The sequence below is a fragment of the Pleurodeles waltl genome, chromosome 4_2, assembly GCF_031143425.1.
Source record: "Pleurodeles waltl isolate 20211129_DDA chromosome 4_2, aPleWal1.hap1.20221129, whole genome shotgun sequence".
Taxonomy (NCBI): domain Eukaryota; kingdom Metazoa; phylum Chordata; class Amphibia; order Caudata; family Salamandridae; genus Pleurodeles; species Pleurodeles waltl.
The window spans coordinates 116,842,173-116,865,336 of NC_090443.1; the positions used below are offsets into that span (position 1 = coordinate 116,842,173).

General features: G+C 40.9%; 1 protein-coding gene across 3 annotated transcripts in view; it reads left to right on the forward strand.

Annotated features, from left to right (window-relative positions):
• Positions 1 to 11,544: 11,544 nt before the first annotated feature.
• The window catches only part of POU6F1 (POU class 6 homeobox 1), a 200,750-nt gene continuing 189,130 nt past the window's right edge, over positions 11,545 to 23,164 (forward strand). For 2 of the 3 annotated variants that reach the window (XM_069230901.1, XM_069230904.1), the window contains exon 1: positions 11,626 to 11,981. The gene's annotated coding sequence lies outside the window, so the exon portion shown is untranslated. Of the gene's footprint in view, positions 11,982 to 23,164 lie in introns of all 3 variants that reach the window. The other variant, XM_069230900.1, reaches the window with a different exon arrangement.

Consider the following 23,164-nt stretch of genomic DNA (forward strand, 5'->3'; position numbering starts at 1 on the left):
GCCCCATGGTGATGAAGTTGTACAAATTATTTGCTTTGCATTGTTTATGAATATATATAAATATAGGTATCTGTATCTTTGCATATATATATATTTGCTGTTTATAGATTGAAAATTCTTTGTACACGTTCTAATTTTATTGTGGTGCACATTTTAAAAGTGCACTTTGGTTGTACTGACCTTCCTTTATGAGCCTTGCAGAGTGATTTAATAAATGTCTTCTTTAGACTAAGAGGTGCATTCCGGAGATTCTTTTAGCTCAGTCAGCAGTAAAGCAAAACAGTCACCAAACAAAAATCTTACTGAAAATTTAAACAAACCTGATGAATTACTTCAGCAGAGATAATACATGCATAATTATTGTAAAACCACAAAAATGTAGTTAAAGTAGTAAAGAAGGTTGTTGGAAAAGTTACATTTTGCAAAGCACCAGGTCTAGACTGTTTTGTAGCTCAATTTTTCAAAGATTATGGTCCGAAAATGTATAACCTCTACTAATAAGGAGGGGTGTAATATTGAAACATATCCCTCTTAAACGGGGAAGGAGAGAATTCTATCCTTTTTTGCCAGCCTTATTCTAGAAATGTAACCACTATTACAATCTATCAGAAATAATCCAGACATCTCAGCAGGAAACTTTAATGACATAACAGTCAAAGCTGCAGTACATGCTTGTGACATTCTAGTATTAATTGAAAATGCTGACACCTCCATCAAGGGTCTGATAAAACAATTAAACAATATTCAGAAGTCTCAGAGTACTCCTTAAACAAAGGTAAATCTCAAGTAAGACATTTGAACGTTTTGTGATCTAAAGAAACACTTGACAACTCTGGTTTGGCCTGGCAATCATGCTTCTTAAAGTATCTGGGCATAGAGCTGAATGGCAATTAATTAAATATAATGAAGTGAAAAGCCTAAAGGTGGCCTTCAAAATTCTTATCTTGCTGGGTATGAGAAGACACTCTAAAAATAATGATAACCCCAATTGTTATTTACCCAATGAGGACGTTAATGGCTAATTTACCCAAGGGACTTTTGATTAGAGAAGACTTTAAACTATTTAATTTTTGGAAAGGTGAAAGATCATTAATTTCCCCAGTAAAGTGATAGCTTCCAAAAGATGAAGGTGGCATGAACTTAGCAAATTTCATATCCTGTCAAACGGCTGTCATGTTTAAACAGGAAGTCCTGTGGCTTTCACCAAGTAACTCTCATGAACCAGTTTGTTTCAGATTGAGAAATCTATCATACAAGACTTGCGTTTTTTCTTAGCTATCCCTAAGATAATAATTACATATTAAAGAAAAAAAAATCCCAGAAGATACCAAATATGTAATTTTAAAGATCAACTCGAAGCTAAAATCAAACACTCCAACCTTGCTTCACTTTAGCAAAACAAGCGAAAATAGAGGACTCAAGCTTAAACTGGAATTAGTGGATCTTGAAAAGTACTCATTAGTTTATTATCATCGATCTGAGAAAGATCCTCTTAGATTTATTAATCTTTAAGGGATCTTCTCAGTAGACAGTTTAATATTTTGTAATTTCCTACAACTAAAATCTATTATCTCCAGCTCACCAGATATGTGTGTGAATGTATTTGCTTTGCCTAATTTCAAAGTTAATCAAACAGGCCACAATGCCTCAAAACCTGTGGTCTTTTTCAACAATGATCCACACAATTACTTCTACAAATACAAGAAAATGGGAAAAAAGACGTTTCCGATAAACAATCCATTGACAAAGATCAGATTTATTGGCTGCAAACACACAGCTCTCAGTTTAAAGACAAATTACCCCCTCAATAGCCCAGAAGAATTTTATGTTGTTACATAGAGCACTTCGGACGTAGAATTGCCAATACAAACTGCGTATGAAAGACGAGATTTACACATTCTCAGAATTAATATCTAAGTCCAGCAATCCAATTCAGATCATACCGTGCAATGCATGTAAGTCTAACTTTGTGATTAATGAACATCCTTTACTGATTTCACATTTTTATTCATACAGTTGTCCGTACTTAACATGGTCCATTGGTCATGGACTTCTTAAGGGCTACAATCAAGAAAATGTATGAATATTACTATAAAAAGGAATTGTGATTAAAAACAATATAAACATTCAAAGTAATGTAGACATTTACATCAAAGATATGCAGAGTTGTGCATTACTGTTATATCATACGCCTTGAAGAGAATTTTCAAGATTTCGTTCTCCCCAGGAGTTAAACGCATAATGCATATGATAAGTGCTGTATGTTACATCTCAGTTCACATACTAGAACCATCGCTGGTTCACTCACTTTTAACATTGGAGTATGTGTGCTTGGGATGGGTATAAAACAGGGATAATGAAATACTGAGCATTGCATGCATGATGAATGTATGTGCTGGGTGTATATATGCCTAAAAATGATACAGCACATGGGGGTGTATTACTGTGCAGTGTGTGCAGGATAAATGCACATGATGGGTATAAGTGTATCTGTGAGTGGTAAAATACATGAAGGATGCAGTGTGTGCATGTATAATGAATATACTGGATTTATGTGTGCCTATGAGTGGTACAGCACTTGGAAGATGCAGTACTGTGCAGTGTTTGTATGCACTCGGTGTGTGTGTGTACCTGTGGATGGTACGATACATGGAGGACCCTGGGTTTCATTGTGTGAGGCCCAGGCCTGAATGGTGAAATTACTGTAAGCTGGGTAGGACACGCATTGGGGAGGGGAGAGACAAGCTTCTGCTGTACTCTTCAAATGGTGCTCTTTGATTTAGCAAGAGGTCACAAGGAAGGGGCCTGGTCAAATCTCAGGAGATGGGGCTGACATGAGAATCATAAAGAGTGGGGCAGAGGGCCCTGGGCTAACCTTTTGATGCGCATATCACTGTGGCTGACATCTAGGTGTGAACTCTAGCCACTCCCATGGCCTGTGTTCTGGGACTATGAGCTTTAGAGACACACCTGCTATGACAGACTGATTTTCATGAGGCAGAAGTAGAACCCCAACAAAAGATTTGAAAGACTCAGGCCCCAAATCTCATGTGGAGTCTGGAAATGGACCATAAGAAGAGGAGACTGAGAGCTCAAAAAACTGCCATCTGCCAAGCAGCCAGATGGGCTGTGAGAAGAAGGGGAAGCTCTGAAAGACTTCTGCCAGTGACCAGGACTGGGGGCCAATGCCTGCTAGTCTGCCTGCTGGGTGAGGGGACATCACCCATTGAATCCAGGAGCACATTCCCTGGGGAACTTGGAGCACTAGAACCAACCTGCTTCCAAAGACCAGTGTGCCCTGTGAAAAAGAGGTGAGTGTTGGAGAGTGCGAGATCCAGTAGGGGCCCTGTTGAGTGAACTCCCTTTGTGAGGTGAGAGGAAACAGCTGATGCACCAATCCGGTCATTGCCTGTGTGCAAGACGGAGTCACGACCCTGTATGCCAGGACAGGGATGCTGTGAATTGAGCTGTGTGTCGTACTGCACCCATCAGGCCACAGCCCTTGCACAGCACCAAGCTGGTGACCCTATCAGCCAGGGAAGGCCACCGTGAAGACTGCCGTGTGGTAAGGGCCAAAACCTTGCACCTTAGTGGGTGGTGACCTCATTTGTCAAGATGGGACGCAATGAGAATTTCACCATGCTGATAGAGATGGCGCCCTGGGCCTGTGAGTTGTGGTGACCTTGTACGCCAGAGGAGGTCACCGGGAGCACCAACAACTGCAACTTGTTTTGCCTCTGCCCTGGAGAAGTGAGGATGCTGTGAGACGACCTGCGCACCATCACCTGGGCGAACAAAACCAAGACAGGCTCGCCACAGCCATCCTCCAATAGGAGACGAGACTAATGCTTACCCCACAGGAGGAGCCGACGACAGCATCCCGTTGCTTCAGGAATGCATTTGTGAGTGAGAGACTCTGCACCCACTGAGTGCAGCTACCTGGCCTGCATACGGCTGACTCACCAGAAATCAGCTGCAGCAGGCGCTCGTGGACCGGAAGAACTCATGAACTCCGAAATCTTCACAGTTGCTGATGTGGGTTAAGGCTCATTTCAGGCCTGTTGGTTCCAGGGGAACTTGGTGCTAAGTTAGTGTGGTACCACTGGAACACTATTGACTTACAGTTAGAGCCATAGTGGACTCTTGAGGCTTGGACTAGTAGTCGGACATACCCTTAGTTACCAATAGTGAATGGGAATAATCTTGAGTGCTAATGCAAGGCAGGAGTGAGACTGGGAACCAGGAAAGAAATACTAGAGAACCGATCTCAGGGGAGGACTATGCAATTGTTTGTAAATGTTTTATATTTCTTTTGTGTGGCTAGCGGTAGAAATATAACCAGGAAAGAAATACTAGAGAAACGATCTAAGGGGAGGACTATGCAATTGTTTGTAAATGTTGTATATTTCTTCTGTGTGGCTAGCGGTAGAAATAAAATTATTCTTTCTTCATAAAAGTATTAGGCTGGACAATTACATATTGCTCCGGTTAAGCACATTTTGAGTTGTGAGCCTGAGTTCACTATTGTGTATCCACTTCGGTATGTTGGACTGCTTGGACCACGCTTCTATTGAGAGTAAAAAAATGTCTAGCTTACATGTCAAGAATTTTCACTTCTATTAAGGACACAGAGGCGAGGATTAGGCTTTCTCTTTCTTTTACTGTCTCAACACAGCATCCAATCAAATAACAGTAACACAAAAAAAACATCAACACCCATGATGCTTTACAGTAGATCACATGTACCAATCACATCTCACGACTCCTGTCCATATAAATCATGACCCCTTGTGTCACTTCCTCTTTCTTTGTCAAAGTCAGATAAACAACAAACATCAGGAAGGAAACTGCTTACAGAAGAACTTTTCTAAAGACCACCGGATCCGAAATCCTGGAACACTAACCAAGCTCAACAGGTGCCATATCCAGAAGGAGCAGAATCTCTTCCAAAGGGAACTAAATCCACAGAGCTGTCGTCTCCAAAAGCTGAACAGTGGAAGTTTCATACTTCACAGAGGCTTCTGATCAGACTCAAAATATCAAAAACTGAAGATACTATCTCCCAAATAATAGATATACAATTATCAACACTTTTGTGACCAAATCTATAAAAAACACAAGGGAGGGAAAAATTCATAAACATGCATAAAAAAAATTCCTAAATTCTTAACATTAAGCCCTGATAAGAGTCATAAAAATATATGGAAAATGTCACTTACCCAGTGTACATCTGCGACCAAAACACGGAGCAAAAAGGAACACGTCCGAACCCGATGGCGGAAAAAAAACAATCTAAGATGGAGTCGACGCCCATGCGCAATGGAACCGAAAGGGGAGGAGTCCCTCGGTCTCGTGACTCGAAAAGACTTCTTCGAAGAAAAACAACTTGTAACACTCCGAGCCCAACACCAGACGGCGGACTGTGCACAGCATGTGTATCTGCAGCTACACATGCCATCGAACATATATATATATCGGAGGGATAATCCTCGCCTCCGTGTCCTTAATAGAATTGAAAATTCTTGACAAGTAAGCTAGAACATTTTTTATTCTATGACAGGACCGGAGGCTCCGATTATGCTCGTTTAAAGTTGTCCAATTACCACTGTAGCTACATCAACCACAGCTTTGTGGTACAATTTTCAAAAAGTAGACTCAGAAGACCAGTCTGCCACTCTTATAATGACCTCTAAAAGAGAACCTAAGGCATATGCCTTGGAAGCCATGGCTCCCCTTGCCGAAAGTGCCCCAATTTTTTCTGTATCTATGCCAGCTTCACTCATCAACCATTTCAACCATCTAGATAATGTAGCGGGCAAACTGCCTTAAAAGGTTTCTGTAACGATATCAATGATTGACTCTTAGAGTCTTGTCTGAATTCTTCAGTGGCTACTTCATATGCTTTCAAACTTTGAATTATACACAATTGTGGGTTATCAGGAAACATTGGATATGTTACTGACCTGCAATTCGTTTTTGTCCTTCTTCTGATGGTAAAGGTAACACCTTCAGGAGAACAAACTCTCCCTGTTAAATCCAATGCCCTGACATCTGACACTCTTTTACAGGAAATAAGGCTTAGCAACATAGTTAATTTCGCTGCAATCTGTTTTCTAGAAAGATACCTATTAGAAGGCCAATTATCTAAAAATATCAACACAACATCCACATCCCATAAGGAAGAATACCAGGCCTGAGTAGTATTCAACATGCGGATACCTTTCAAACCAGAGGATGTTCCCCTACAGGCTTACCTTGAATAGGTTTATGACCAGCAGAATTGGCAGATCTGAAGTTATTGACCGTTCTATAAGCCAATCCTCAACCTGCGAGTTCAGCTAAGAAACTTACAATCAACCCAAAGTCTGAGCCCACAAAATCGAAACACTGCACGTCACACCAACTACTCCATCTGCGCCAGGCTGAAGAATACCATTTATGAGTGCCTGCAGGCCAAGCCTGTTTGATGAAGTCTACAGCTTGCTGCGAAATGCCTGGGGATTTCCATCTTGACCTGAAACCATCCAAGCCATCAATATCAGTTTCTCTGACAAGACCAGTGGATTTTGAAGGCCCTCTGGACTCATCAGAAGATTCTGACGAGGGGGAATGAGAAGCGGAGGAGCGCAAGCTAACTGCAGAGCTACCGGGAACCACGATTGAGCTCTCCAGAATGGGGTCATCAGAACAATCTCCACCTTCTGTCGCCGTATGTGAGACAGAACCCTGGAAATCATCATGAATGGTGGAAAAGCATACCCCCGAAAGTGCGTCCAGCCCTGAAGAAAGGCACTTTGCAAGAGCTAGAGAGTCCGGACGCCAGCTGAAAAAATCCATTATCTGAGAGTTGAGACGTGAAGCAAAAAGATCCACGTCGCAAGGGCCCCACTCCCTGATTATCTGGAGAAAAATCATTGGATCCTGTTTCCAATCGCTAGAATCCCTCAGAAATCTGGAGTTCCAGTCCGCTACTATATTCTGGGAACCCGGAAGATAAACCGCTATGACAACCAGACGATGGCGGAGGCAATAATGCCCGAATTCTTTGGCAATTATTGCCAGGATCCTGGACTTTGTCCACCCCTCCCCCAAATTGTTGACGTACAGGACTGCTGATATATTGTTCATCTTCAACAATATGCAACAGTTCGTCTTCAGAGGGGAGAAGCTCTTTATGGCAAATGAGCCCGCTAGAAGCTCCAAGCAATTGATGTGGGGACTCTGTTCCAATCTTGACCATCGTCCCCCTGTCACCAAAGAACCGCAACGAGCCCCCCAGCCACAAAAACTGGCATCTGATTCGATCACTACTTCTGGGTAAGAATCGAAAATGGCTCTGCCGTTCCAAGCCTCCATATGCCCTAGCCACCAATGAATTTCCAACCTGACTTAGTTGGAAACTGAATCTGTTCTCAATAATTCTGACCCTTCCGCAGATGTTGGATTTTGAGTCTTTGCGGAGCACGATAGTGAAGGCGAGCCAGAAATATGGCCTCAATAGCCGAGGCCAGAAGACCCACTAACCTGGCAATCGTCCTCAACAACACAGTGACTGACTAAAGCAATCTTCAATTCTCTCTTGATGTTGCAAATTTTCTGAGAGGGCAGAATAAGTTGTGATCAGACTGAATCTATCTTGAATCCCTGGAAATCTATCACCTGAGACGGACTCAATAGTGACCTCTGCACATTGATAAGGAAGCCCAGCTCCTGTAAGAGATGAATAGTCCATTCTAAATGAGTCAGAAGAGTATATGCATCTTGAGCCATCTTGAGCCACCAACAATATGTCGTCCAAATATATGATCAGTCACACCCCTTTGGCTTAAAGTGATTCCACCACTGGTCTTATCAGTTTGGTGAAGCACCAGGGGGCTGACGACAGACCGAAGGGGAGAGCATTGAACTCCAGACAGTGACCCCTCCACAGAAATTGTAAGTATCTCCTGTGTGGTGGGAAAATGGTAATCAAGAGACAGGCGTCCTTGAGGTCCTAGGGGACCATCCAGTCGCCTTCTAATAGAATATCTCTCAACATGTCTGTACAGAATCCCAAAACTGAAATCTTTGGGGTTTAACACATGTAGATGACCCCCACCTTTGTTGTCTACTAAGAAAATGGGGCTGATAAAACCGTATGGGTGGGGGGACCTCTGTGTCGATCGGGGCTTGAACCTTTAAGTCTATAAAGGACTGATCTGCAAGGGAAAAATACATCTGAGGAGGGGGTTGCAATTGTTTTCGAGTACTGAGAAACATCAACCTGAAGCCTAATACTGTGTGAAGAACCCAAGGATCTCCAGAAATCTGTTTCCAATCATCCAGGAATAATCCCACTCTGTCCCCCAGTAGTACCTGAGAGTGCGGAATAATGCTTACCAGAATATCCAGTGCCTTGAATTGCTACTTGTTGTCCTCAGCGGGATCCTCTACGAAATCTGGAACGCCCTGCTCTGGCGCGAGTGGGGTAGAAGGTGGTGTCTGAAGACTGCTCTCCATACCAACCTCCTCTTCTTCTTGGGTAGTAGCTCTGAGGACTTGAGAAAGATCTGCGGCCGGACATTCGCCCTCCGTAACGACCGGCCCTGAGAAAAAGGCCACTTTTGAAAACCTTTTTGAGTGACATATGTGCCTTGTCAAGGGAGGAATAAGTAGAATAGAATTTAGCCAGCTCTTTGATGAATGAGGCCCCAAAGAGAAATCGGTCGGCCAAAGGACCAGCTTCTGAGGTGGCCAAATCACTTAGTTTAGGGTCGATATGCATAACTATGGACTTCCTGCATTCGGATGAGATCGTGCAGTTAGTTTTGCCAAGTTGACAAATGACTCTTTGTGCCCAACCTATTAAAACGTTGGTTTCCGCCGATGTCTCTGATTCCTTGGCATGGAAAGCCAATTCCAGACTTTTTGTCAAAGGTCCAGACATGTCTAACAATTTGTCCTGGCAGTTAGGCCACCACCTGTCCAGACCCTTTTTAGGGTCCCTGGCGAATTTCTTCATAAAGGTCACCATAGTGGGGTAAATTTCTGGAGTGTCTGCAACCTTGCCATCTAGATCAGGTCTAGGACATTCCGCTCGAAGGCGTGACCGCACCTCCTTATCAAAACTCTTTTACGAATGTGGGGCTATACATACTTAGCTACCTCCGGAGGAGGAACCCAATTGGACGCCCTGTGGTGGATAATCTCGGTGGGATCGAAATCTAGTACCTTAGGAGGGGAAACTTGTTTTTTAGGCTTCTTACTAGCACCGGGAACTTCGGAATCATCAGAATCCTCAGATGAGGTATTTTTGTCTGAAGAAGAAAAGGAAACAAACAGGGTATTTTTTGACACTATATTTATGTTCACCCACCCGTTTGCGATGAAGTTTTTCAAAAGCGTCAGCATGGGCGTCCACAGACGCAGAATCTAAACACTTTCCTATGTTCTTAGATTTTTATGTAGATTTTGACCCTTCACCCTGAGTCTGGAGTTCTTGCATCCAACCCTGGGTGCGAGCGTAGTCAAGTAATTGACCAGAAAAAGGGCCCAAAGCCATAACTTAGGCATCGTTGACAGGTTGTTGAACCCTGCAATCAAGGGCTTCAACCAGGTTCATCTCCAACTGATTAACAGTATCTTCAGAGAAATACCCTGATTCATGCTCATCCCATTGAGCCATTCTCCTGATATATATATATATTTATTTAGATATAAAAATGATAGGCAGGAGATAATAATATAGGGGGAGTGTAAAAACCCATGAGAGGCTTAACAGGCCAATAAAATGTGGAAGGAGCAGCCTGTGTAAACAGACACTCTAGGCAAAGCCTTTTAATTTATTACAGCCCACGAGCTCCAAGCAGGAGGGCGTATGTGGAGCACACTGAATGAAATGGGGGCCTTCACGTGTTCGCGCTACGAAGAAACGAGCCGATCTCTCCGAGGAAACACTCCCATAAATAGCGTCTCGTCAAAATGTGGCGCAACACAGCAATCTACTGTAAAGCATCATGGGTGTTGATGTTTTTTGTTTTACTGTTATTTGATTGGCTGCTGTGTTGAGACAGTAAAAGAAAGAGAAAGCATAATCGGAGCCTCCGGTCCTGACATAGAATCAAGTACAGAGGGGGTACTTGGCCCAGAGTCTCTGAATCCACAGTAGGTTGGGCCTCCGAAGATGAGGAGTAAAACGCCTCAAATCCCACGGATGGGCCCAGTAACCCCTGCTTGCACCGTGGCCCTCTGAAAGAGGTTTTGACACTTCATATACTTTGCTGCATCAAAAAGTGGGTGTCATTTTAAGTTGAAGTGTAAGCCAGTAAGCTAAGTGTAACAGCTACATGAATTTGCAATCCTTCTACCCCCTGTACTGCAGTGACTTTGTCCGTTAAGCACTGTTACATGTTTCGACCTTCCTCTCAATTTGGAAAACTTAATAAAGTAGTCAAAGCTACCAAAAACACTGTTATCTGTATTTAATTAAACTTGAAATTCACACCAGAACACTGTTTTTTAATATTGAACTGCACTATACTCCTTTGCATAAAAGGGTGTAGGTGGCCTACTTTTGGGCATAATTTAATACATTTCCTGATTATTATTAATTCAAAACTTAAATGGCGTAAGGTGGAACAGGTTAAAAATCAGTAGGTGGATACTCTACTGAATTTTAGGCCAGACGTATGACCTTTTGTTTTGAGACTTGCATTTTGCGACCCTTTTGAGAATCACAACTTGCGAGTTGCAAAACAAAATGTACAAAAGTGTTAAGTACACTGTTTGCGATTCCCAATGGGGTCGCAAATGACCTACCTCATCAATATTCATGAGGGAGGTTGCAATTTGAGACCCAAATGGGAATGGTGACAGCAGACCACCATGCCTGTGACTGCTTTTTAAATAAAGCAGTTTTTTGTAAATGCAGCCAGTTTTCCTTAAAGGAAAACGGGGTGCATTTCAAACAAAAAATGAAAAGTTTTCTTTTCATTTTTCAGAGTAGGCACTGGTTCATGGGGCCACTACCTTCTCTGAAAAAATATTTGTGCTTCCATTCACAAAAGGGAGAACCCTCCTTGTTTGTGAATGAGTTGACACCAATTTGAAATAGGTGTTAATCTCAATTGTTTTGCAATCGCATTCACGGTTGCAAAACGATCATACAATTCAGATTCGGTATTAGGAAGGGACACCCTGAACACGCCCCTTCATAATTCTGAATTGCAAAACATAAATTGTGATTCGGTAACAAGTTACCAAATCGAAATTTGGGCTTTGTACATCCCAAAAAACTGTTTTCTCTTCGCAAACTGTTTGCCATTAGAAAAATGCTTTGTACATATTGCCCTTTATATTTTGTGTATATAGTATAGGACATAATCGTGTTTAAGATTTAAAAAAAATGTGGCATGATTTACATTCCCTGTCATATAGTCAGTTCTCTACTAAACTTTATTTGCTGTGAACCGCCCTCATAGGAGTTTACGCTGACTGACTGCAATCACCTCACAAACCCTTCTTTTTTGCCCGCCCATTTGCTCCCTCTTCTGCTTGTGAGAAGCTGCAGGGCCCTCCCTCTCTTTAGAGGAATCCTGTTTAGCATGCAGCCCTCGCCCTGCATAAATTATGTTCATGACGCAGTTGCTAAAAAAAATGTTCAACTAAAAAAACTGCATTCAAGTTTATAAGCGAGGGGACAGCGGATATCTATATATGATTTTTTACAAAACGTACCGCTTACGCGTCTGCGACAATTCTAAATTGGGAAAAAGTAGCACGGCACGGTTTTGGCATAAAATGTCTAAAATATTTATATAGTAATGAGACGAATACTGCTCCCCTTCGTACGTCTTTGTGCGGAAAGCCGAGACCTCCAAATTAACTGCCGCCCGTGTTTACACACCAGTTCACTTTCTATATCTTTCTGAGATAAACTGAAAAAAATACTTGGCGCAGAATAAAACGGGACACTCTTCGCCTCACGGATCATCTCAAAACGGGTAAGTAAACCAGGATTTTACTTACGGGGAAGGAAGCCCGGAAAATGGGAGGTTTTTCTTTCTTGTAGTGTTAATATGCAATGGGTATTAATTAGCATAATTTATATATTTATGAATAAAAGGAGAATTTAAGTATTAAAGATGGACGGTTGGTTAACGTTGAAAAACGCGGTGGAAATCCACTACCAGGAACACGTACCAATTTAATTATATAGCTATATATTAGTCTTGTTTGGGTCTTTGTGAATCGATGGGTCGCTTTTTATTTTTTTATTGTTAACCCGACCTTCGCAACGCGAAAATGGTGGCGAGAGCTTTGCGCGTTAGGCGTGAGAGGAACGTACTGCGCTGGCGCAGAAAGAAAGCCTGGTTTAAGTAGAAAGAGAAGATATACCTCATAGGGAATTGGCTAAGCTTGACCTGAGGGAATCTTGAGAAAGTGCTGTACACGCAGGCAGCCATTTTGAAATGGGCGGTGGTGTCGTAACTCCTATCTTATGTCCATCACCCCTTTACGCTTCTTCCCCAGGCAGAAGCGTATGTTTGTCGCTCGCTAGAGCAGTGACTTACAACAAGAGTCATGTAGCTATAATCACATAGCAAAATTGTATTTGGTTATGATTACTAGATGATGATCGTTTTCCCAGAAGCTGTCAAGGGGCAGCGGCATCGTTATTATTTACTGAGTGTGAGACTAATGTGTTTACCACGCAGTTTTATACCGGTAGTTCCATCTAAAGAAGATGTATTGCCTGCGTTCCACGGATTGTACTATTGATTATGTAATTGTATAAGATGCAATTCAGAAGGTTCAAATAACACACAAGGACTAGGACTAGAAGATGAGCCTTATAAACGTTACGTGACCGCTGTTTTTTTTAATAGTTCGAACGATGACATAGCAATCCTTTGCACCGTCAATAGTTCTCGCCTATGCACGAGCTAATGGCTTTGCCAATGTGTTTTAGGCATGCTGTACACCAGCGTTGCAGCTGTTTATCATGGCTAAAAGTTAGTGTTGGAGAGGAGTCACATAGACTGGAGTAGTGTGTGTGGTAACAGATGATACCAAGAACAATGATGTCCTTGAAACAACCTTTATTGGAGCACTCACACACGCTCCTAAGGAACAAAAGCTTCTCATCCTGAGAGGACAGAAAACGTTCCATTCTAAACATTCTAAAATCTGAATTCACTATTACACATCTCCTCAAACAAACAAGATGAAATAAACAAATGAATAAAACAAAAAACTGCAATAAACTTTGTAAGATAAGTTCCTACATTAGATAACACATCGTAATATAATTTTTTAAAAACACTAAACTAATGTTGTCTAATACATTATGTAATCATTGTATTTGTTTGGTAATTTTTTATGTCTGCTGGCCCTGACACCAGACTCATTCATATTAACATTTGAAGAATTATATTCTTCACGATGACCCAACAAAGTATTGTCGGTATAACCTGTTCTACTGTTTGAATAAACTTTGATTGATTCACACCAAAAATCAGGATCAGATAGATGACTTAATTCGTGACAGCCTTCAAAATTTACACGTGCTAATCTGGAACAAGGCCACCATGAACCATTACTCAACATAGCTGAAGACCTCCCAACCCTAATAACTTTCCAAGGTTTTGAATACTTTGATTCTCCCTTTCTGACATGTGTGGGAAGCTTGATCTTAACCCAATCATCAACATTAAAACTTAGACACCCTTGTTCATTTTCCTTGCACTTATTTTTGTTCTTAAACTCAACATTCATCTTGGCCTCATTGTATATCCTATTCATGTCATAAATCTGTACTTTGTTTTGCAACCAAGATGGATTTAGACCTAGTCTTGGTTTCGTTCCTTTCAACATCAAAAAAAGTAAAACATTTAGTTGAACAATGAGATATACAGTAATAGGACCAAATCATTTGTGCAACATGTTCCTTAACATTAATCTTAGCATTTAATGCCAGCTGTACTGCCTCTACTAAAGTTCTATTGAATCTTTCAACTAAACCGTTCATATTGGGTGCATATAAAGCAGTTTGTTTATGTTTAACTCCTAGATTAGACAAGAAATCTTGTAATTTAGAAGAAGTAAACTGTGTACCATTGTCAGTAGTGATACTATCAGGATAACCTTCTTTTCTGAAACAATCATTTAGAAACTCAATTACTTTATCAGTATTGGGTCGCTCAATCCACTTATACTCAACCCATTTGGAGAAATATTCAATAATAACCAATACATATACTTTTTCCAAACTAATACCTTCATAAGGACCAAGTAAATCCATAGCTAAATCCTTCCATGGTTGTTCTGGAAACGGTAATACATTAACCTCAGTTTTCTGTGTCTTCAAAACTTTATCAGAATCCTCAATGAAAACAACTACCTCTGAATCCATGTATGACCACCAAAACTGATCTCTCAATTTTTTTATAGTTCCAGATTGTCCCAAATGTCCAATATGGGCTATAGAAATCAACTTTCTTATTTCTGTAGGAGGTGCGAAACATTCACCCTTAAGTAACAACTCATTTTCTATGGACAATTCATTTCTAACTTTCCAGAAAACCTGTAAATCCTTTGTTAAAGATTTCTCTAGTGGCCAACCTTTTATGATAAAACCCTTCACAATTCCAAGAACTTCATCTTTGTCATATGCTGAAACCCATTCTTTTTCTGAAATGACTTCAGAGATCAACAGTACTGCATCTTTCGCACTTGCAACAACACATTCTTCAATCACTTCAGAATCTGTAGACATTTCCTTACTGCCAGATAATCTTGATAAACAATCCGCTCTAGTATTCCTTGTACCTGGCAAATAAGACACAGTAAAATTGTATTCATACAATTTTGCTAAAATACGCATGAGTCTTGAAGATGTTCTACTCATACCATTTTTAGATAATAAAGAAATAAGTGGTTTATGATCAGTTCTCAATTTGAAATGTTTCCCCCATATATACATTTTAAAGTGTTCAACAGACCACGCACAGGCAAGTGCCTCACGTTCAATAGTTGAATACCTACACTCAGTTTCAGACAATGCCCTAGAATCAAAAGCAATGGTTTGTTCAACATTCCCTTTGACTTGAGTTAATACTGCTCCTAATCCTGTTGAACTTGCATCCACAGTAATAACATTTACTGCATCACCAGAATTTGGTGAAAGTGGTTTCAAATTTACAATAGACTTCTTTAACTTGTTGAAAGCATCAACCTGATCATTAGACCACCCAAATGTTTCATTTTTCTTTAGTAATACACGTAAAGGCATAGCTAAATCGCTGAAATTTTTGACAAATTTAGAATAGTACTCACATAGGCCTAAAAAGGAATGAACCTGGTCTTTGTTTCTGGGCTCCTTAATGTTTTGTATCAGCTGTAGAGAATTTTTAATATGTGATATCTTTTTCTGATATAGAATGACCTAAATAGTCTATTTCATTAGTTAACAATGTACACTTGTCCAAATGAATCGTCATACCCCTATCACTTAGGATTGACATCACCTTGTCCAACTTTATATAGTGTTCCTCTTTTGTAGCTGTGTCGATCAAAATATCATCCCGAAAAGCAATGCCATTCCCAACATCTTTAAATAAACAATGCATACATTTTTGAAAAACAGAAGCAGCTGATGCCAAACCAAAATGCATGCATTTATACCGAAAAACACCATCTGGAGTAATAAAAGTAGTAATGCAACGAGACTCAGGAGTTAACTCTACTTGATGGTATGCTGCCTTCAGATCAATCTTTGAAAAAAAATTAGCACCCTCTAACTTTGTGAAAAGCTCTTGAATGTGTGGAAGTGGAAAACAATCCACCAAAATTTGCTTGTTCACAGATCTTAAATCAGCACACAAACGCAAATCTCCTGATTTTTTTCCGCACCAGAACAATTGGGGACACCCATTCTGCAGCATCAACAGGCTCAATAATATTCTCCTTACACATTCTGACTAACATCTCAGATAACTCCTTACTGACCGAAAGTGGAACATGCCTTAATTTGTGTTTGATAGGAACAGCATTTTTTTTTAAGTTGAATGTGATGTGAAAGTCCTGTCACCTTACCTAACTCTTTGCTAAACAAAATTTTAAATTTGTCTAATAACAACTCCAACTTATCTGTACTTGTGTTCAAAACTTGGACAGACTGTATATTATCAGACAGATACACTGGATTCTTGGCATTTGGATTGAGCACCATTCCCATTTTCTTTTGGTGACGCCAACCAATAACATGTAACCCACAATGGCAACATATACTTTTCCAATAATTGCCCTGTTTAAAAATTTGATCTCCGCTATAAAGAACCCAAGCATATCAATCTCTTTGCCCCCAAAACCATATACTTTGACATCATTTGGTTCTACCTTTTTATCACCCCAGTTTTCATAAAAAAACCGATCTGACAAGATAGTATATGGTGATCCAGAATGTGCCAAAACTTTCACATTCAAACCATCAATGACGATTTCACAATCAGGTGGAATATAGGGTTCTTTGTCAATTTCTGTGCAGTTAGTACCCTTCCTGGCCTTTTCTGTATCAGACTTATTTAAAACCTTATGTAAAGTTTTGCCTTCTTCATTAATGCATGAAACCTTTTCCTTAAGACTTAGAATGAAACTATCTTCCATCTCGTTATCAAACTTTGATTCCTGCAGCGTAGATATTCTTCTGTTGGCTACCGATCTGCAAACATTGGTCATTTTGGCAATCTTGTTGCACTTTAAACATTCTTTGCCTTTGGCTGGGCAAAACTTGAATTGAGATGCATGTGTTTTGGAACCACACTTATCACAAAATGTTTTATTGACATTGTATCCTGAACTTTGTTTGTTAATACTGACTTGTTTTCCTTTAGAACATTTTCCTTTGTTACTAGCCTCATATTTCTCTGTATCATGTAAAGCTACAGCTGCAATTTCTTTGCTAATGTCATCCACATTAATAGCTTTGAAAGATTTTATTGTACATTCAACACTCTTAGCCGTGTCAATTGCTTCTCTCAAAGTGGGATTGCGTTGTCTAAGCAATTGTTCCTGAATCTTTTTATTCGAACAGAAAATAATTAACTGATCTCTAATATAAATATCCGCTGTTTCTCCAAATTCACAGTCTGCAGCCAAAATTCGTAAAGCAGAAATATATGAGTCAACTGACTCATTAAGTTGTTGATGACGTGTGGAAAAACTTATACCTTTCCATAACAATGTGTGGTTCCTCCGAAAACCTTTTTTTAAACCTATCTACAGCTTCTGAAAAACAGTCATAATCTCTGGCCTCTGTGCCAGATGGTGGTAGAACTGGAGGTAAATGCTCAAAGATGTCTTCAGCTTCCAAGCCAATTAAGTTGAGTAGTAACGCTTTTTTTCTGTGTGATTCAAATGAATCTCCATTAATTGCCAACATGTAGTTTTTAAAATGTCAGAACCATTCTTCCCATTTCATAGTAGCCTCATTAGCAGAGTTTAAAAATGGCGGAGGAGGATTACCACAAATGTTATTCACCATGAATAAATAGTCAAGGATAGAAAATAAAAATGAGAGTTTTTCTTCTTGTTTTTTTTTTTTTAAACCGCAGTAATGTGCCTTTAAATGCACTTTGGTATTACAAAAAAACACTCTTCACCTAAGATGGCCGCCGATTAATGACGTTGTTCTGTTACTAATCTTTTATACAAACAAAACTGTCTCTAAGATGGCTGCCAAGCAACTGCCAATTCAGATAAATAGTATGCAGTTCAGTCAAAAATGTTCTGCCTCACCACTTCCAGTTCCTGAAAGTATAGCATCTATTCTCTGAGAAATCCAACATCACCGGAATGCAGGAACACTCCTAAACCGTCTTCGTCTGCCATCTACAAAGTGCTGAAGATTGTCGAGTCTGTGGTGAGTACTCCTGGTTTATAAATCGTCGCCAAAATGTGGTAATAGATGATACCAAGAACAACGATGTCCTTGAAACAAGTAACCTTTACTGGACCACTCACACACGCTCCTAACGAACAAAACGCTTCTCATCGTAAGCCGATAGAAAACGTTCCATTCTAAACATTCTAAAATCTGAATTCACTATTACAGAGTGTTGTGGAGTGGCAGAGTGTGTCAGGTATTGGATTGGCATAGTATGGAGTCGCGCTGAGTGGCATAAACTGGAGTGGCGTAAAGTCGGATGGTGTAGAGTGCATTGGCGTAGAGCAGTGGTCTCCAAACTTGTTTAAAAATAAAAATCATTGGGCCCCCTTCAGAATTTTTCACAATTATTTTATAAAGATGGCAATGTTTAAATATGTCTAGATGTATTTAAACATTACAGTTAAGGACTGTTGCCTTTTAAAAAATGTAATAACATGTTTCTGTCTAAAACAAACCAATGTTATCTGTGTAATGCTTCTTTTGGCCAGAGCCTGGCGCCCTCCCTGGGATCACTTGAGGCCCCCCAAGCGTGGCCCACCCCCCCAGTTTTAAGACCTCTGGCATAGAGTGTTGGAGAGTATAGTGGCGTAGAGTACATTGGCATTGAATTCAGAGGCATACAATGCAGTGTTGTAGAAAGCAGTGGCATAGATTAGGGTGGTGCAGTCATAGCTGCCAAGTTTCCCAGGTCCATGCATGACATGCTGCTCCAGTCCAGTTTTTTCCTTTGAATTCTAGGATTTGTAATCCTGATGTTTAATGGAATAAACAAAACTACAAGTGGCAGAATTCAAAGAAAAAACCTAGGCTGTGGCACCACATCATGCATGTAACTGGGAAACGTGACAGGGCTGCATAGTAGAGTGCAGTGGCACAGAGTAGAATGCAGTGCCATAGAGTAGAGTGGTGCAGAGTGGAGAAGAGTTGAGTGATGCAGAGGGCAGAGCGCAGAGGAGAATCGAGTGGCATAGAGTGCAGTGGCATAGAGTGATGTAAACTATAGTGCCATAGAGTAGCATAGAGAGGAGTAGTGCGGAGTATAGTGGTGTAGAGTTCAGTCGCAGAGAGTGCAGTTTTGCAGAGTAGAGTGTCAGAGTACAGTGGAGTAGAGAGGCGTAGAGTACTCTGAGGCAGAGTAGGGTGCAGTGGCATAGAGTACAGTTGTTAAGAGTAGAGTGGTGTAAAGTGGAGTGGCATGGAGTAGAGTGTTACAAAGAAGAGTGAAATGGCATAGAGTGGAGTGGTGCAGGGTAGAGTGCAGTTGCTTAGTGGCATAGAGTGTAATGGCATAGAGGAAAGTGGTGTAGAGTGCAGTAGCATAGAGTGCAATGGTGCAGAGTAGATAAGATTGGCATATTCTGTATTGGCAAAAAGTACAGTGGCGTAAAGTGCAGTGTTGCAGATTGGCATACAGTACAGTGGCGTAGAGTGTAGTTGTTCAGAGTAGTTTGGTGTGGCCTAGACTAGAGTGGTTTAAAGTAAAGTGGCGAAGAGTGCTCTGGTGTAGAGTAGTGAAGTGTGCATTGGCATAGAGTAGACTGGTACAGGGTATAGTAGAGAGGTGTAGCATAAAGTGTATTATGCAGTGGCATAGAGTGGCATAAAGTGGAGTGGTGCAAAGTAGAGTGCAGTGATGCATAGTAGAGTGGAGTGGTGTACAGCGGAGTATGCATGATATGGTAGCACACTGCCATTATAGATAACATAGTTTCAATTGAAAAGACCATTACATTTGCACAGGCATACCGTTTTACTAATAAAACTATACATTGCACAAATGAAAATGTGTGGAAATTGCATCACCTAGTGTAATTATTTGTTTTGATCATATAAAAGTATGTGTTTTCAACACACTTCAGAAGTATCCAAAAACTTTGCTTCATTTGTGTTACCTATTCTGAAATACTTACCCAGTTCATTTAAATGTAGTCATGTGCTAGAAAAAACCTCTTCCCTACCCCCGGTATCCAGCAGGATTGTCACATAAATCCTCTCACTTTGAGGTCAGAGAAAGAAAAGTAAACACGTGACCACAGAAGACAACACTTGACATTTGACCTTGGCCTTTGAATGCACAATAAATGTGACAAGATAAGAAGAAGATTTAAAGGACTGTTTACAGAAAGGAAGTTCGTGAAAGGATACAGTAAACACAGTTTAGGCAATGGAAGGAACAAACTGAACCTGGAGAGCCTAAAGCAAATAAAGCCAGCACATAGAAAGTCAGAAAATGTGAGTTACAAACCACAAGGCCAATGGTAATCAATGGGCATAATGCCTTCATAGGTCTTCTTTCTAAAAGTCCTTATGATGTCTTTAGCAAACTAGACAGCCTCGCTGTCTGGTGGGCTGCAACCTAAAAAAAGGGCTGGTGTAACTCTCAACTTGCCCATAGTTTGCAGTACCTTATCTGGGTAGGTACTGTCCGTAGGGAGTACCTGCACTTCTTTAATTTTGAAGGAATAGTACCTACACTTCTATATTTCCACTTCAAGCTCTGTCTTTTTGTGACCCTTACCCCGAGCTCATCAAACAACAAAGCAGTGAGATGACAGCAGATCCCAAAAATCTTTTTTTGCCTTCTGTTGGTGGTTGCCATGGTATTCCTTTATTAACTCAGGACTACAATTACCCAAACTGTCAACTCAGTTGTATTTCGCATGTCACCCACTTTTTTCTTCCATTCACCCGCCTAACAAAATTGCTGCATAAAATTTAATGGAGTTGCATGCTTTTCAAACCTACATCACCCTCCAAAAATTGAATCAGTCGCCATTGATCTTTATGGGATCACCATTTTAAATGTCTTATTTCACCTGCATGTTTGAGACAAGAGGTTGACAGGTATATGTACCAGAATGAAAGGACAAAGATTCACTGAAATAGCTCTTTTGGATAGTGCATACACTGTAGAATAATTTGCATCTATCCTACAAAACAATTGCCAATATTGTGCTGTACAGAGGCAGTGTTCTGAATGGTAACCCCCTGATTCTTGTCAATTTTGTTGGGAATTTTATGGCCAGACCGGAGGCTCCTATTATGCGTTTCTTTTCTTACTTTATTAAATAGCAGCAGTCAAGAAACTACAGTTCCCATAAGGCCAGAAGAAACGGGCCAATGGGAACTAAAAGGTGTACAACAACAACAACCAATGAACATGTACATAGGGTATTATGACATCACTTGACTGCGAACAGCCCTCTTTTTCTTGCTGCTTGCAGTCAAGTTAAGTACCTTAATTATTTGCTCTATACGTGTGTTTCGTTATATTTACTTAAAATTTATTAGGTGTACTGTATTTTCTTCGTTATTGGTATTACGTGCTTTAATGTTCCCTTTTTTTCACCCAGTCGGAAAGTTGCCGCAAATTTAGTTCGAGCGCCGCTCCGCGCGCTCTCTTATGCCCGGTAGCGTCTCCTCAGACTCGCGCGTTCTATTTCAGCGCGTCTGAGGAAACGCTGCCATTCAGTTCAGCGCACTTGCGCAACGGACGTTTCTGTCGCTCGGCGCGCACATTTGGACTTATTGCCAGCTATTGAAAGGCTTTCCTCCGGTTATTCTTTTGAAAATAATTCCACTTGCCTGCACATTCGTTCAACGCCCGCAGAGTCCTTCCCAGCACACGCTGCCGGCTTTTCAGCGTGAGAGGTTTTTCTCTAGACCCTTCTTCCTCATTCTTCCCTGGCCACACCTCCAGTACCTCTCCTGTAGAGAAAATTTGTTAAGGCACGCCCATAGGCGGGGTTTTGTTTTCCCTTGCATTTTTAACCCCTAGTTTGCTGATTTCACTTTGGAAAGAGATATTTCTCCTTCCAGACAGGATAATTTGGAGGATGTAAATGATATTAGACAAGAATTAAATTATTTTATAAAATCCTCTGTACAGCAGGCTGTTGCTTCATCTATAAACAAATTATCCAAGAACCTTGAGTCTTCATTTGCAAATTTAATATCCAAGACTCTGTCGGCCCAGGCTGCGGGGGAATGCAGTCAGCGCCTATCCCATTCTACTCATAAAAAACCTCAGAAATTGGCGCAAAAGGATGGTGAGGTTTCCTCACATATGGCGGAGGACGCAGTTCCTCAAAAGGCTCCTTCCAAGGAGTATAAAAATATGGAAAATACCCAGTCATCATTGAAACATAAACGGAAATCAAACAACATTGTACCCCCTATGATAATTTCTTCTGTTCAGGATACGATGATGACATGCCTGATGTGGATTCAGACTCTATTGTTTCTGACAAAGATGACAACGTTTCCCACTTCCAAAAAACCTAAAACATCCTCTGTAGACAATTCCGATTCCCGTCCTTTGTTGGATCCTGAGGGTTTCCCGATGTTTGACCCGATGAATTCCACGGAGTGGGCACCGGCAGACTATGTAGCCGAGTATATTTCAGCTAAAATAAATTGTCCCTTAGAAAAGCAAACCAGAGCAAAGCTAAAATCTGAATGCCCTCGCCCTTCCCTTCCCCATAAGTCCTCCTTAACTCCCTCGATTGATCAACCCTTGCTCATCTTTTTTACAAAGCTTGGCAAAGACCATTGCAAGGAAGTTGACAAGGCGTGTTCAGGCTGTCAAGATAAACTTTTAGATATTCTTGGTCCCCTTTCCCGTATATTTGATATTGCCGAAGCGGCCAGACTGGATGGTTTTTTTATAGATCCAGAGGAACTTTCACTGTGGGAACAACGCTCTGTCTGTCTCTTGGGGAATGCTAACACAGCTTTAACTCATGAGCGGAGAAAGAGCCTTCTATTGAAACTTGACCCCAGGTTGGTTAACTTGGCTACGGTGCAACCGTATTTTCATACTGAAGGTTTACTGTTTGGAGAATCCTTTATCAAGGATCTAGGAAAATACATAGCAACCTTCACGTCGTTGGACAAAGCCCAACAATCTTTAAAGAAGATGTTTAGCCAGCGTGTTTTTGGCAGGGCCGGCAGAGGGAGGAACCGCTTTGCCGGCCGCACCTTCCATAACCAAGGTTCCAGAGTCTACAATGGTTCCTCTTACCAAGATTACAGACCGCAATTTTACCCTCAGAGGGGCAGAGGGTTCCGCTCCAGAGGTTACAGGGGTGCCAGATCCTCCAGCCAGACAGGTAAGCCTTTCTTGTGGTCATGTCCCTATCGGAGGGCGTCTTCGCCATTTTCTTCCAAAATGGTTAGAAATTACTTCAGATCCTTGGCTTCTCAATACTGTACAAGGTTACATCATCGAACTTTATT